We start from the raw sequence: 15,303 nt of genomic DNA, 5'->3' as shown, positions 1-15,303 counted from the left end.
TGATGGCGGCACGCTTTCCTGTTTGAGGTCTCACCTGCCCAGCAGAGCACACTGGTAAGTTTCTCTTGGTAAAGTATTTACTAAGCAACCCTGACTCAAAACAAACAAACAAACAAAACCCAAAGCACTTAACGGGGACTTGCTTACACTTTCAAAGGTTTAGTCTGTTAACGTCATGGCAGGAAGCATGGCAGCGTTCAGACAGACAGAGTGCTAAAGAAGCAGCTGAGAGTTCTACATCTGAACCCACAGACAGCAGGAACAGAGGGAGACTGGGCCTGGTTTGGGCTTTTGAAACCCCAAAGCCCTCCCCCTCGGTGACATGCTTCCTCCAGTAAGACATATCTACTCCAACAAGGCCACACCTCCTAATCTCTTTCAAGTAGTGCCATTCCCTGATGACCAAGCTTCCAAATATATGAGCTGATGGGAGCCATTCTTGCTCAAATAACCATACTAGCCAATCTAGCCTAATCAACAAGGTCCAAGCCAGAAGCAGATCCTATCTCAAAATACCAAGGGGGCCCGGTACCTGAAGAATGATACCCAAGGTGACTTCGGTCTGCACATGAACACACATTTTTGTGTGCACTCAAATAGGCACACACACTCCCAAAGAAAGTTTTAAGGCCAAGCTCAGTGACCTATCCCTGCAATCCTAGGACAGGAGGATCAGAATTCATAGTAAGTCCCAGTTAGGTACTGAATTAAAGACCAACCCAGGATATGAGACCCTGTCTCCAAAAACTGAAAGGGTCGGGAGGAGGAGGGAAGAGAGAGGAAGGGAGAAAATTTTAATACAGATGAGGTAATAGGGAGATTGAGGTTATAGCAGCTGGCACGCAAGGAAAAAATGTCGTATGCTTTTTCAGTGAGTACAGAAAATAGATCATTTGGCATTCTATTTTTATTTATTTATTTTTTTTTTGGTTTTTCGAGACAGGGTTTCACTGTGGCTTGGGAGCTTGTCCTGGAACTAGCTTTGTAGACCAGGCTGGTCTCGAACTCACAGAGATCCGCCTGCCTCTGCCTCCCGAGTGCTGGGATTAAAGGCGTGCGCCACCGTCGCCCGGCTCATTTGGCATTCTGAATGAAAAGGGTGAGCTGGGATAGAGTCCCTTATCAGAACCCTAAGTGTCTGTCATCTTTAGACTGCTCCCCAGGCATGACAGAAAGACTCCACTAAGTTTAGGGTTAGAACTGAGTGGGGCAGGACTTAGAAACAACACGCTTCTCTGAGGAGTGGTTGAGGGGTGGGATCAGGGGGAGCTGGGATTGGTATAAATAAATAAATTTAAAAAAATAAACATTATTCTACTTAAAAAGAAAAGAGATATAATTGATAGGCCATGGAGTCTGGAGACTAGGCAGACAGTTATGGCAACTGTTGATGGGGGCGGGGAGCAGCAAGCCACCTGCCACATGACATCAGGCTTGGCAGTGTAAGCTGTACCTCTCTCAATGGCACTAAGGGACATTAGTAGTGTTTTGTCTCTGGGGTTCACTCTCTTGAAGCACAGCTACCACATGGTGAGGAAAAGTCCTAGCAGTCATGTGAAGAAGTCACTACAGAGGACCAGGCCCATGGCTGACAGCCATAGACAATCCCAGCAAGGAGGCAACATTTTTGGACCTTCCAGCCAGCCTAACGCTCACACCACCTGAAGCAAATTCCTTAGTTATAAGAATCATTACAAATTACCAAGTTTTGGTGTCCTAAGCCACTGGATTTTGGAGGGATTTGTTGTGCCACCATGGATAAATGACACAGGAAGCAATCATGAGCGATCAGGAGGCACCTAAACTGAGACAGCAAATGCTTCCCCTGGGAGATAAGTCCGAGGTCAGAGTCAACAAAGGCAGAGTAGGAGGTGGCTCTGGATGGCCCTTCAGGAGCTGGGCATACCTGTCCCTTTCCCTGCAAGACCAAGTGATGGCTGAAGTAATGACTTTTCTGTTTGCTCACCAGAATCTGTACTCCCTGAAGGGAATAGGTGATCTGCCAAGGGACTTTTGGAGGATGTAGAGCCCCTAACTGAAGCAGACCCCAGCTTGAAGTGCTAAAATGTCCTAGCCCTAGAACAAAGTCCATTTGAGATTCCGTGGGCATCCTTAAGCAGGCTGCTTCCTTCTCAGGCAAACCCTTGTAAACAGTTTCTATGTTTCCTTAGATCCTGCCGCTTACTCAAAACCCTCCAACAACCTGTCCACTAAGGAAGGGCTGATGAGCAGCCCACAAATCTGCAAAGACACACACGTAGGCATAGTGACCACCATGTAGTCCTTTATTTATAAATATAAGCAAAACCCAGAGAATTCTAGATGAATCAGGAAAACCAGCAGCACAGAAGAAAGACAATCCAAAAGGAAAGCTGGCCTTGGAGGAGTCAGGCTGCTTAGGGAAGAATAGTGTTATAGTAACAGCTAGTTACTGTCTGGAAGAATCTAGGGTGTCATCGTGGGAGGCAGGAGAGGTGTTGTGGACTAGTTTAACTGGGCAAAGATGTGTTACATTTGTTGTGCTGCAGGGCATTTAACTGTGTAATGGTGTGTGATCTTGTTTGTGCTACATTTGTTTAACAATGTAAAGATGTGTGTTTGATTATGTAAAGATTGTTGCATTTGTTTCACCCTGCCTGCCCAAGGTACCTGATTGGTCTAATAAAAAGCTGAACAGCCAATAGTTAGGCAGGAGAGTGCTAGGCAGGGCTGCAGAGCAGAGGAAACAAATAGAAGAAAGACAAGAGAAGGAGAAAAGGGAAGAGGGAGGGGGGACATACCTGGGGCAAGAAGCCAGGCAGCCACCAGACAGAAACACAGGAGAAGCAGTGAAAGTAAGATATACAGAAGGAGGGCTACAGAGATGACTCAGCAGTTAAGAGCACTGACTGCTCTTCCAGAGGACCCAGGTTCAATTCCCAGCACACACATGGCAGCTCACAACTCTCTGGAACTCCAGTTCCAGGGGACCCAACACCCATGGCAAAACACCAATGCACATAAAATAAAAGAAAAATTAATTTTAAAAAGCAAAAATAAAACAACAAAAACAAATTATACACATACACGCACACAGAAGGAAAGAAAAGACCCAAGGCAAAAAGGTAGATAAAGTGAAACAGGTTAATTTAAGTTAAAAGACCTAGCCAGATACGTACTAAGATAAAGCCGAGCATTCAAACTAATAAGTCTCCTGTCATATTTTGGGAGCTGGTTGGTGGCCCAAAAGAAAGCCTGTTGTAGAGTTGTGTAAAAGGGACCAAGAACACAGACTAAGGAGTTGCTCCAGGAATCTCAGAGTGTAGAGCAGTGGCTCTCAATCTTCCTAACGCTGCGACCCTTCAACACAGTTCCTCATGCTGTGCTGACCCCAACCATAAAATTATCTCCATTGCTACTGCATAACTGTAACTTTGCTACTGTTATAGGTCGTAATGTAAACATCTTCTCTGCAGGATATCTGATGGGTGACCCCTGGGAAAGGGTCCTTTGACCCTCAAAGGGACGACGACCCACAAGTTGAGAACTGCTGATGTAGGGAGAGAGAAACAAAGGACTGGACGTATTAACGAGAGATCCAGCAACTACGCAATCAGGAAAAGACCGAGAAAACGCCTTAAGTAATGGAACACCATGTTTGTTTCTGCTTTTTGCCTGGTGGTTGGCTTGGGTTTGGTCAGTTGGTGTTTGAGATACGATCTCACTTTGTAGCCTAAGCTGTCCTTGAACTCTCAGAGACCCTCCTGCATCATCTTCCCAGTCTGAGATTATAGATGCGTACCACCATGCGAACTAAATATTTACTTAAGTTCATGGGTCTTTAAAAAATCCCACTGAGCAGAATTAGGACAAAAACAGAAAACTCCCCTCCCAGCATGCCCCTGAACCTGGTCAGTGTGCTTCATTCCCCCATAGCACTGCCCATCACTAGCAGGCTGTCTGCTTTCCTTATGCGTTATACTTGTTAGCTAGGATCTGTCTCCCCTCCTATCCTGCCGGCTCCAGGAAACTGGGAACTGCTGTCTGATTCGGCCACTAACGAGCAGTGTCTGGAACTTGGTACCTGGCACCCAAAAGGCACCCATAAAGCTTTAGTGAATTAAATTAAAATCTGGACACAAAGAGCAATATCTTACAACTCCACTTACAAGAAGGAAAGCACAAAATCGTTGGTATTTCCTCCAAGGGAACAAAAAGCAGGACTGTCTCCCAACATGAACAGCCTTAGATCCTAGGAAACACAGTTAGCAAGGAAGATATTGGACATATAATAATAAATTCTGCCAAAACTGCAATTACTAGTAGAAAACTAAAGAGCAGATAAATATTAAGACATGCTATAACTCAGGATATTTAGTATCTGTACTCCCTAGATGAGAAAATTAATCATAAATACTGTTCAGTAAAACAAAAAAAAATGACTTCCCAGGGAAAGGTAACATAGGCAACAAGAAACTGAAAACCCGAAGGACTAAGGAAGGTAGCCAGGAATTGAGAGACCCCTCAAGAATCTTCTCAGACCAACACAATGTAAACAATGCAACCCTTCACGTTTATAAATACCTCTGGCTCTGCTTCTTCTAACGTCAGAGCCCATTCTTCCCCAAGGCATCAGTGGCCTTTCCCCTTACATTCAGCCTCTCCTGGATTGCTGACCTGCAGAATTTCATAAAATTCATCAAAGTGGAGCCAGGCGGTGGTGCTGCACGTTTTTAATCCCAGTACTTGGGAGGCAGAGGCAGGCAGTTCTCTGTGAGTTCAAGGCTAGCCTGGTCTACAAGAGCTACAGGCTCTAAAGTCACAGAGAAACTCTGTCTCAAAAAAAAAAAAAAAGTTCATCAAAGTGATGGTGGAGAATGGCTTATAAGAATTTGACCATAAAATTAATTAACAAAGAACAAAGAAAGACATAGATGTGGTAAGAGCTTCCAAACTGATGCTTGGCCACCAAAGGATCAATGCAGAGATGGGCTGTGGGCTAACCCAGCGGGCACACTTTCTATCACTGACCAGCCCGTTAGCTAATATTCTGGAGAGCTACTGACTTTTGCTTCTCTTCACCAGCTGTATGCGACGGTTTGACTGTTAGTCCTGTCACAGTCCACCTCCCTCCAGAGGCTTACATGTTCAAAGCCTGGTCCCCATCTGGAGGCGCTGTTGGGAGGTGGCTGGACCATGAGAACACTAATCTTAACCAGTGAGTCAATCCACTGAGGAGTTCTTACAGAATGGGCGGTTGAGGGTGGGGCCCGGCTGGAGAAAGTAGTCACCTAAGTGAATCTTAAGGATGTGTTTTGTCTGGCCTCTCAGTGCCTCTTGCTCTCACCAGGTTGCCTCAAGGTGAATGATTTTCCTCCACAGGCTCCTGACGTTCTGCCTCAGGACAGAAATCCATGAACCTTTCAGAAGAAGCAAACCTTCCCTCCCTGTAAGTCCATCATTTTCTGGGGCAACAGCGGTGAAGGCTGTTTCACACCCTCCCCTCTGGGATCCAGGCCAGGCAAATGCTGGCTGTTGTGATATTTATTAGCTGTCACATTCGCTCTACCATCGGGAGTTCACCACTTCCTCCATCCTAGTGTTGGCAAGGCTGCCCCACAGTCAGGAAGTAGAAAGGAGAAGTGGGAAAGAAAACACAGCACAGAGATTAACTAATTACACCCCTCAGCACTAGAGAACAAAGCGAACCTCTACCTTGGCTGCCAGGCTAGTGCAGTGCATCCAAAGGGCATTGCGGCATTGACCGGATACTTCCTGTACTAGGCATGGAGGGTAAGTTACCAACTCATTCACAGTGTGCAAGGGAGTTAGGTGTGTCACTCATCACGATCACAGTTGTGTTGGGAAAACACGAGGAGTGTGTAAGCCCCACAGCATGCGGGATTGTGAGGGATGATACCTTCCTTGCCCATTGCTAGGTTCATGGCTGAGGCACCTAAAACAGAAGATAAATAATCAAGAGGCAGTCATCTAAGTGGATGTATAACTTCTCTGCGACAGCAGAGCCTTAGAAATGAAGGCATGAGGAAACACAGAAGCCTGGGCAGTTTTATGCTATTTGGTGAATAGTGTATGGTCGTGGGAAGATAAAATTAATTAAACAAAGACAGCAATCACACCACCAGACGTGTTTGCTCGGGTTATTCTTGGCATCTCTGTGTCTTCAGGGATGAGAAGTCCCCTTTATTCACGGTCTAGAAAAGGCACCCTGAGAATGAAACTTTTCAGACCTGCTTCAGGGGAACAGAATGAGGGGGAAATGATTTTTCCTGTTTTTTTTTTCAGATGTCAAGATGCAGAGGTGTTGTAGTCAGTGAGAGACACCATTACCAAGGCAACTCATAAAAGAAAGCATTGAGCCTTTAATCCCAGCACTTGGGAGGCAGAGACAGGAGGATCACCTAGCTAGAGCTAGAGACTAGCCAGGTCTACAGAGCAAGTTCCAGGACAGTCAGGGCTACAAGAAAACCCTGTCTAGAAAAAAAACAAACCAAACCAAACCAAACAAACAGAAAGCTGGCATTTAATTGGGGCTTGCTTACAGTTTCAGAGATTTAGTCCATTATCCTCATGGCAGAAAACATGGCAGCACACAGGCAAACATGGTGCTGGAGAAATAGCTGAGAATCCTGCATCTGGCTCCACAGGCAACAGGAAGAGAAAGAGGCACTGGGCCTGACTTAGGTTTTTGAAAACCTCAAAGCCCATCCCCAAGGACACTTCCTCCAACAAGGCCACACCTCCCAATCCCTCTCCAGTAGGGCCACCCCTGGCGACTAAGCATTCAAACAGATGAGCCTATGGGGACCATTCTTCTGGAAACCACTACGAGAGATAACATGTCCTGAACCTCAGGGTGCAGGCAAGTCAGCAAATGTGACCCTAGAAGGAGCAGAGTGGAGGAGGCCTTTCACAAAGCATGTGGACCAGCCTAGTGGAGAAAATCCTCAGGGCAAGGGGACTAGCGGGAGCTTTATGAGAGAAACACCTTCGCTGGGCTAATTCAGTAGCTGGGGCTGCTAGGCGTGCAGAGAACAGACGGGCAGCAAAGAGGAACAGGAGACTCATCTCAGCAGGAAACACGGGCCCTGTTCTGGGCAGTTAGAGCAAGAGCGGAAAGGATGAGTTAATTAGGAACTGGAGCCTGGAGCCTGGCGATTAATTGCCCGAGAGTAACGGGAGGATTTAGGGGCGGCAGGTGGTTAGGAGAGGGAAGGAGGAAGGGAGCCAAGGAAACCAAGATTCTCTGAAACGTACCGAGTCCTTTTATGTTTTGTTTTTTTCTCTAGAGCCTCCTTCCTTACCCCAGTTTTATAAACCGGGAAAGAAAGGAAAATCAATCAGGAAGTAGTTGTAGGATAAAGATCTATTGAATGCTTTATCTGCTCACCCTGTCTGTTAAGATACAGCGCGAGATTGGACCACAAGGAGTCTCCAGGCAGGTGCGAGACAGATGCACCAGAGCATGGCAGGTGCGAGACAGACACATTGGAGCTTAAGTGAGAAGTTTTATTGAGAGAAGAGGAACGGGAAAGGGGGGAGCGGGGAGGGGAGACTGGCCTCTGGGGACAGGAACGGAAGAAAAGAGAAAGAGACAGAGACAGACAGAGGAAGAGACAGGGGAGATGGAGTGGGAGGGGAACAAAGGGACAGCAGAAAGACAGGGAGGGAGTGGGCAGAGCTTTGCCCCTGCTTATGTACTGCTTGACACTCCCATAGGAGCCACACAGGGTGATGCACTCTGCGAGGTCCCCAGGGGGCAGGCTCAGATATGCCTGAATGCCAACACTCTCCACCAAGGCTCTCTGTAGCCCAGGCTACCCTGGAAGTCATTATTCTCCTATCTCAGTCTCCTTATCACAGGAGTCTATGAATTTGCTGTCATGCTAGACCCAGTGCCCCATCCTCAAACAGCTCCCCGAGGCTCTGCTGCCCTTGGGAACACAGGGAGTACTAAGATCAGCAGGCACACCTCACCCAGCTTAAGGAAAACGATCCTTGAAAATCCCATATGAAAGTCCCTGAGAAATAAGACTCCTTTTTCAGTGCGAGGACATCAAGGATGTCTGTCATTTAGGACCTGGCCTCTTTAGGCCTTCTTAATTCCATCCTCGGCCTGCTGGATTTTCACCTTTAAGCTTGTTAATACAAGCCCGTTTCCTCTGGGGTTTTTAATGTTAACGAGACCACAAAAACCTTCTCATTGGCTGGAACCCGGGCTTTGATCAGTTCAGAAGGAGTCACCGTGGGAAGACATGGTCAGTCTTGGTTACTCCCTGAGGCCAGAGTCAGGTGCTCTTAGGCCTGGGTCGCCACTGAATGAAATCAGGTTCCAGAGTCTAGAAAAGAAGAAATAATTTGACATATAGCCGTTGTCTGTCCTATGGAATATCACAGGAGGTGGGGACATGTTGAAAGAAACAAAGAAAAAACTAGAAAAAGAGAAAACCATCAGGCAGTGGTGGTACACACCTTTAATCCCATCATTTGGGAGGCAGGGGCAGGCGGATCTCTGAGTTTGAGGCCAGCGAGGCCAGCCTGGTCTACAGGGTACGTTCCAGAATAGTCAGGGCTATACAGAGAAACAAGCAAACAAAAAATCAGCCCAACAAATAATAAAAAAGAAAGGAAGGAAGGGAGGGAGGAAGGGAGGGAGGGAGGAAGGAAAAGAGAAAGTCAAAGAGGTCTCCTAAATAACTCTTGGTGGCATCTAACAATAAGAAAGGTTTTTTTAAAAGCCTTTTCCATGCAACACACTTAGCAGGCTACGGCTGGTTTACATGTCTTATGGTATCTGGGGACCTAGCATAGTGGAAAGTGTTAGAGACAGTTCCTTTATCACTGAACTATAAAATAAGGGTGTTTCTTAACTCAGCTTGGTGTAAGCTGTGTCCTGCATGCACCTCTTAATAATCTGGTATGTTCCTTACGGGCCACTGTATATCCTACCGTGGGAGAGGCCAGCCCTCCACTGCTGGTCCCAGACAGCAGTACGCCTGCGTGAGACTCAATGTCATCTTTTTAATTGGCAATAAAGGCCAGTGTTGGGTAAGCTCTCTGGGAGTTGTGAGTCTGAACAATCAATCCCTTTGTTATCCCAAGTAAACAACAGTGTTATCATGTCCATTAGACAGGTGAAGAAGTCGAAGCCTGGAGGATTGAAACCCTTACCCGGGGTCATCTAGACGGAGCAGGGCAGCATAGCACCAGGGCTTGGAGGCTTTCTGCTATGGCGATGGCTGACTGCTCTGTGGTGCCATTTCCTGAGCCAGGAATGGAGTCACGTGACCACGTCGGTAAACACCGTGGCCGACACCCGTTAAAGAGGTTTGTTGTATTCTGCTGTAAGTAACTGTTGAGACCACAGGCAAAAGCCAGATGGTGTGACTTTCTCTCCGCTTCCCAACTAGAATCGGGGCAGAACTTCTTACATTTGTTTACATTTATTTACCGTTTGGTGTGTCTGTGTGGGTACCTGGGCTCCAGCATGGAGGCAAAGGTCAGAGGACACCTTCAGAGATTGTGCTCTCTCTTTCCAGCGTATGGGTTCTGGGGGATCAAGTTCAGGTCATCAGGCTTGGAGACAAATTACCCTTTACCTACTGAGTCATCTTGATGGCGTGTGCCAGCTGGGTTTTGTTAACCGACACAAATCTAGACGTATCTGGGAGGAGGCGTCTCGGTTGAGAAACCGCCTCCATCAGATACCTGGAGGCAAGTCTATATGGCATTTTACTGTTTATTAAGAGTTGATGTGGGAGGACACTGTGGGTGATGTCACTCCTGGCTAGTTGGTCCTGGATGGTATAAGAAAGTAGGCGGGAAAGCCGTGAGTGAGCACACCAATAAAACAGCATGCAATAAAAGCGTGCAACAAAGGCCTGCATGGCCTCTGCTTCAGTTCCTGCCTCCAGGTTCCTGCCCTGGCTTGCTTCAGTGACTGAGTGTGACTTGAGGGTCATAAGGTGAAATAAACCCTTTCCTCTCCAAGTTGGTTTGGTCGTGGGGTTTATCACAGCAATAGAAACCCCAAGGAAAACAGGGTCCTTGACTCTGAATTTTTTTAAGGTAGCAGCAATTGACTTTATAAGAAAGTTTGAGGCAAAGAGATGTGGTAAGCTTGGTTTGATGTGTGAGACATCGATAGGACATTTCTAGTAGAAGTGTGGACATCCAAAAAAAGACCTATGCAAAGAACGGCCAGGGCTGGAAAGAGAGAGAGCTGTGAAGTCACCTGCATTAGCTGAACAACTGTAGGTATGGCTAAGATATGAAGAAACTCTTTGGGAATTGAGATGGTCCAAAGCTTAAAGCTGCTGTGAAAAATGATGGGAATTGGGCTACAAAACCCAGGAAAGGAAGTTCCGGAGCGTGCATATCAACATCATGCCCAACGAGTTCAAGTCCCACAGAAGACGAAGACCCAGTGGGACTGACAGTTAATCACCAGCCAGCAGCATTAGACTTGTAGAAGTGGGTACTGAACCAGACAACGCTGCTTGTGGAGCGTGAGAAGATGAGGGTGCTTTGGCAAGAAGAAGAGGCAACGGAGGCTGAGGCGGGGTGGAGGAAATTTCACAATGGGGACTAGCCGTATGTTTGCAACTGTCTGGAGAAGGAGCCATGGCATGGGAACAGTAATGTCACCGGAGGGAGAACACACAGTAGTTCTGGATAACAGGATGAATCCAAGTGCAAAGATAGGAAAACTCGTCTTGAAAAGAAGGGGGATTTCTGCAGCTGGCAGAAAGAGTCAAGCAACTGCTGACAGTAGGATTATCTGCTTTCCGAGGGCTGGGGAATAAGTAGAGACGGGCAGAGCTAAATGAACCATGTTCACATAAATCAGCGTCTATATTTACTTCCCTGTAACCCAAGAGGCAGCAGATGCTGGAGAAGCGGACTCTGAAACCCAGCCTGCTGCTTTGTATTTCGTTTCTGGCCAGGACATGTTTTTCATGGAAGGTCATATTTAAATCCCCATAGCACGATCACACCAACTGTGCTCAGAACACATGGGGCAGAGAAGTGTCCAACGCCCTGCAGCCCTCGGGTTATTTTTATTATCATGAAAATCTTGACATGACAAAAGTTGGACTAATGTTTAGCTATCTGCCTTATGTTTGATCCCATCAAAAATAGTCCGGTACATCTAACAGTAATCGTGCTACCGAACAATAAAAGTAGATTAAAGACGGAAAGGGAGCAAAGACAATGAAAGATTTTGAACAGCAGCAAATGCAGAAATGGGAATTTGGGGGGGAAATGAGGCACCATGAATTAAACCAAGGCAAAGTCAAATTATTAAGTCCATGCAGAGTAGACCTTGGGAAATTTTTAGCACAGACATTACTGGTGAGAACCTGAGCCTGTGATGCTAAGGAAGTTGCCGCAGAAGGGTCAAGGGTTCAAAGCTATCCTAGGATACATAGCAAGAATGTTTAAAACAAACAAACAAAGCCAAAAGGAAAAGAAATCAGCAATTAGTATTTAAACTGACTCCCTTTTTGAGCAGTTTCTAGTGTTTTGTAATAAGGAAAATGGGGAATGGATGAAGTTGGTCATGTACCACGTAGCAAACTGTGACCCAGCTACAACTCAAACCCAGGTGATTGGTTTCCAAACCTGTTTCTCATTAGTCCCTACTCTCCGCCAGCAGTTCTGAAACCGGTCTCAAGTATCTTATTCTTTGGTCTTGGGATCTTAGAAAATATAACGGCTTTCATGATGAAAAGTCCTCAACAAAGTGGAAATAAAAAATTGACCCCCTCAACACAGAAAAGAGCAGTTGCGAACAACCCCAAGTGTTGTGTGATGTTTTACTCTTTGGGCTTTTTTGGCTTTTTGAGGGACCAAATATATCCAGCTCCCAAATAAATCACACATGGAGGCTTATTCTTAGTTAAATGTCCGGCCTTAGCTGGACTTGTTTCTTGCCAGCTTTTCTTAACTTAAATTATCCCATCTATCTTTGGCCTTGGGACTTTTATCTTACTCTATTCCTGTACACCTTTTGTTTCCCTCTTACTCCATGTCTGGCTATGTGGCTGGGTAGCTGGGTGACTGGCCCCTGAAGTTCTCCTTGCTGTTCCCAGATCCTTCCCCCCTCCCAGATTTCTCTTCATATTTATCCTCTCTGCCTGTCAACTCCACCTATTTCTCTCTCCTGCCTCGCTAGACCAAATACAGCGTAAACAAAAGCAACACACCTTAAAATAGTATCCCCAACACTGTAGTTAGCATGGTACTCGATGTGAAAATACTTAAGACACTGCCCTGAACGTGCAAGCATTAGCTGGAGATGGGAGGGTGGTCTGCCTACGACATCTGTGGTCACAATTTATTGATCATCATTGATCAGCAGGCGTGATTCGGCTGATCTGGCTGGATGGATAGAGTGTTGTTTCTCCCTCACTATCCCACGCCTGTTCCTCCTGAAGCCACGCACCCACGCACGAAGAGCATGACCTTCCCTAAAGGGAAGAGCTTTGCTGTGGGCAAGGATATGCAGTGCCGCATCCTCCTTCCAGAACGTCCAAAGCAGCTCTCAGAATCAGGAACACCATCTGCTGATTCTCATCCCCCCAGGTGACACTGCTCTAGAAATCCCACACAGAGCAATCGGGGCAAAAGAAAGAGAAAACAAACAAAAAGGCATCTAAAATGGACAGGAGGAAATAAAACAGTTCTTATTCACAGATTATCCGGGCCTGTGTATAGAAAGAAGCTATCAAAGAATACATGCACAAAAGCCATTGCTGAATTTGGCAGTGTGGCAGATGTAAGATCAATGCCCAGAAATACGTTTTATTTGTATATGAGCAATGGACTATTCAAAAAAAAACTTTTTAAAAATTTCACATGTAACAGCTTTTTACACAGATACTGGCGACTCAGTTTAGACCCTCATGCTTGCAAGGCAAACGCTTTACTGACTGAACTATTGTCCCAACCCAAGTTATAAGGTTAATACACTGAAGAATATAAAAAGTATTAAACTTAAATTGGGTGGTGGTGGTTCACACCTTTAATCCCAGAACTTGGGAGGCAGAGGCAGGTGGATCTCTGTGAGTTCCAAGTTCAGTGTGCTCTACAGAGCAGGTTCCAGGACAGTCAGGGCTACACAGATAAACCCTTCCTCAAAAAACAAAAACACTGCTAAAAGAAAATAATATCTAGATTAAGTGGAAAGACATTCTAGGTTCCTGACTAGGTTCATGGAAGACTTAATGTTAATGAGACGGTAGTTCTTCCCAATACTGTCTGCAGACTGTGAACAATGCTCGTGCAAACAGTGACCTTTCTGAAGAAAATGAAAAAGTAAGAGTTGAAAAAGAATTGTAAGGGGTCCTGTTAGCCAAAACAGTTTTGGGAAATAGAACTAACATTGGATGGTTTACATTTCCTAATTTCAAACCCACAAAAGCGTACGAATTAAACCAGTGTGGTATTGGCAAATGATAACCGTATAGATCAATATACTAGAATTGAAAGTCTAGGGGTAAGCTCAAACCTCTGTGGTCAATTGATTTTCAAAAAGAGTACCAAGCTGATTGAATGGGAGAAAAAATGGTGCTTCAATAAATGGTGCTCAGGCCGGGTGGTGGTGACGCACGCCTTTAATCCCGGCACTTGGGAGGCAGAGGCAGGCGGATCTCTGTGTGTTTGAGACCAGCCTGGTCTACAAGAGCTAGTTCCAGGACAGGCTCCAAAACCACAGAGAAACCCTGTCTCGAAAAACCAAAAAAAAGAATAAATAAATAAATAAAATAAATAAATAAATGGTGCTCAGACAACTGGATATTTACATGTAAAAGAACAAAGGTGGGGCCAGGCAGTGATGGTGCATGCCTTTAATCCTAGCACTAGGGAGGCAGAAGCAGGCGGATCGCTGTGAGTTCGAGACCAGCCTGGTCTATAGAGTGAGTTTCAGGACAGCCAGGGCTACACAGAGAATCCTGTCTTGAAAAACCAAAAATAAAAATAAATAAAATAAAGAGAATGAAGGTGGACCTTTGCCCCATATCATATGCAAAAAAAAAAAAATCAACACAAACTGGATGCATGACACAAGGCTAAGAATTAAACTATTTTACTATTAGAATAAAACATGAGGGTAAATATGCACTATTTGGGATTTAGCAAGCAATTCTTAAAAAGGATGCTAAAATCTCAACTGAAAATCAAAGAATTGGGGGCTGAGAGATGGCTCAGAGGTGGTGGCAGTTTGAACAGGAATGACCGACCCCCCCTAGACTCACGTGTTTGAATGCTTGGCCCACAGGGAGTGGCACTATTAGGAGCTGTAGCCCTCTCTGAGTAGGTGTGGCTTTTTGTGTCACTGTGGGGTGAGCTTTGAAGCCTCCTATGCTCGTACTATTGCCAGTGTCACAGACTCCTTCTACGGCCTGCAGGTCTAGATGTGGGACTCTCAGCTCCTCTCCAGCACCGTGTCTACCTGCGCATCACCATGTCCCACCACAATTTTATTTATTTATTTATTTTGGTTTTTCGAGACAGGGTTTCTCTGTGGTTTTGGAGCCTGTCCTGGAATGCAATTTTAAAATGTCCAAGAAGCACTTGGAATTAACCAATAGAGAAGTGCATTAGTAACTCGAGCGATACAAACAAAACCCACCCATGGGATAACATGTTACAACCCTAGGATCTTGGTCGGTGGCAGGAGCATCACATCCTCCACAGCACAGAAGATGACTGCCATCATGTCCTGAGGCTCAGAAGTGGCACGTAGGTGCTGAGTGAGGCATCTGTGTCTGTGTGGGAGAGTGGCTGGACCGCTGTGAGTCACGTGATGTCAAGGACCAGCTTCTCCATCTGTGAGTCACGTGATGTCAAGGAACCGTCTTCTCCATCTTCTCTCTCTCATACCTGGTAAGTGACTCGAAAGAAATGGCTGCTGCTCCGGGTAGGTTATTATTTATTTACCAATAGATAAAGGGGAGTGAGGGGCAGTGATGCTTAGAGCCTCCTTCAGTTCTAACCGGAAGTCTAGGAAAATGGTCAAAGTAAACTACTCTCACGGTAACCATGAAAGTTGGCAAAACCAAGGGAAAAACAAGCAAAAGAGGGTGGTAAGTGAACCCACACAACACTCAGAAACACTAAGGAATGGAACTTCCTTATTTATCTTCAAACGGATTGGTCTCAGCAGGTCCCACCTAGACTAGACAAAATGGGGAAATGTGTTTCAGCCTGTTTCAGTAACTTGTCCAAGACAGGAAGACAACCAATCCCCGTGTGCCCATCCGTTTAGTGAACGGACTCTCCTAGCTTCTCCCTTGC

General features: G+C 45.8%; 1 long non-coding RNA gene across 1 annotated transcript; it reads left to right on the top strand.

Annotated features, from left to right (window-relative positions):
- Positions 1 to 5,355: 5,355 nt before the first annotated feature.
- Positions 5,356 to 14,886, top strand: LOC113457335. Its single transcript, XR_003377932.1, has 3 exons — positions 5,356 to 5,428; positions 9,131 to 9,327; positions 14,666 to 14,886. It is a non-coding gene; the product is annotated as an uncharacterized LOC113457335 (long non-coding RNA).
- Positions 14,887 to 15,303: the final 417 nt, after the last annotated feature.

The sequence above is a fragment of the Microtus ochrogaster genome, chromosome 22 (genome assembly GCF_000317375.1).
Source record: "Microtus ochrogaster isolate Prairie Vole_2 chromosome 22, MicOch1.0, whole genome shotgun sequence".
NCBI classification, from domain to species: Eukaryota; Metazoa; Chordata; class Mammalia; order Rodentia; family Cricetidae; genus Microtus; species Microtus ochrogaster.
This window is presented reverse-complemented; position numbering and strand designations above follow the sequence as displayed.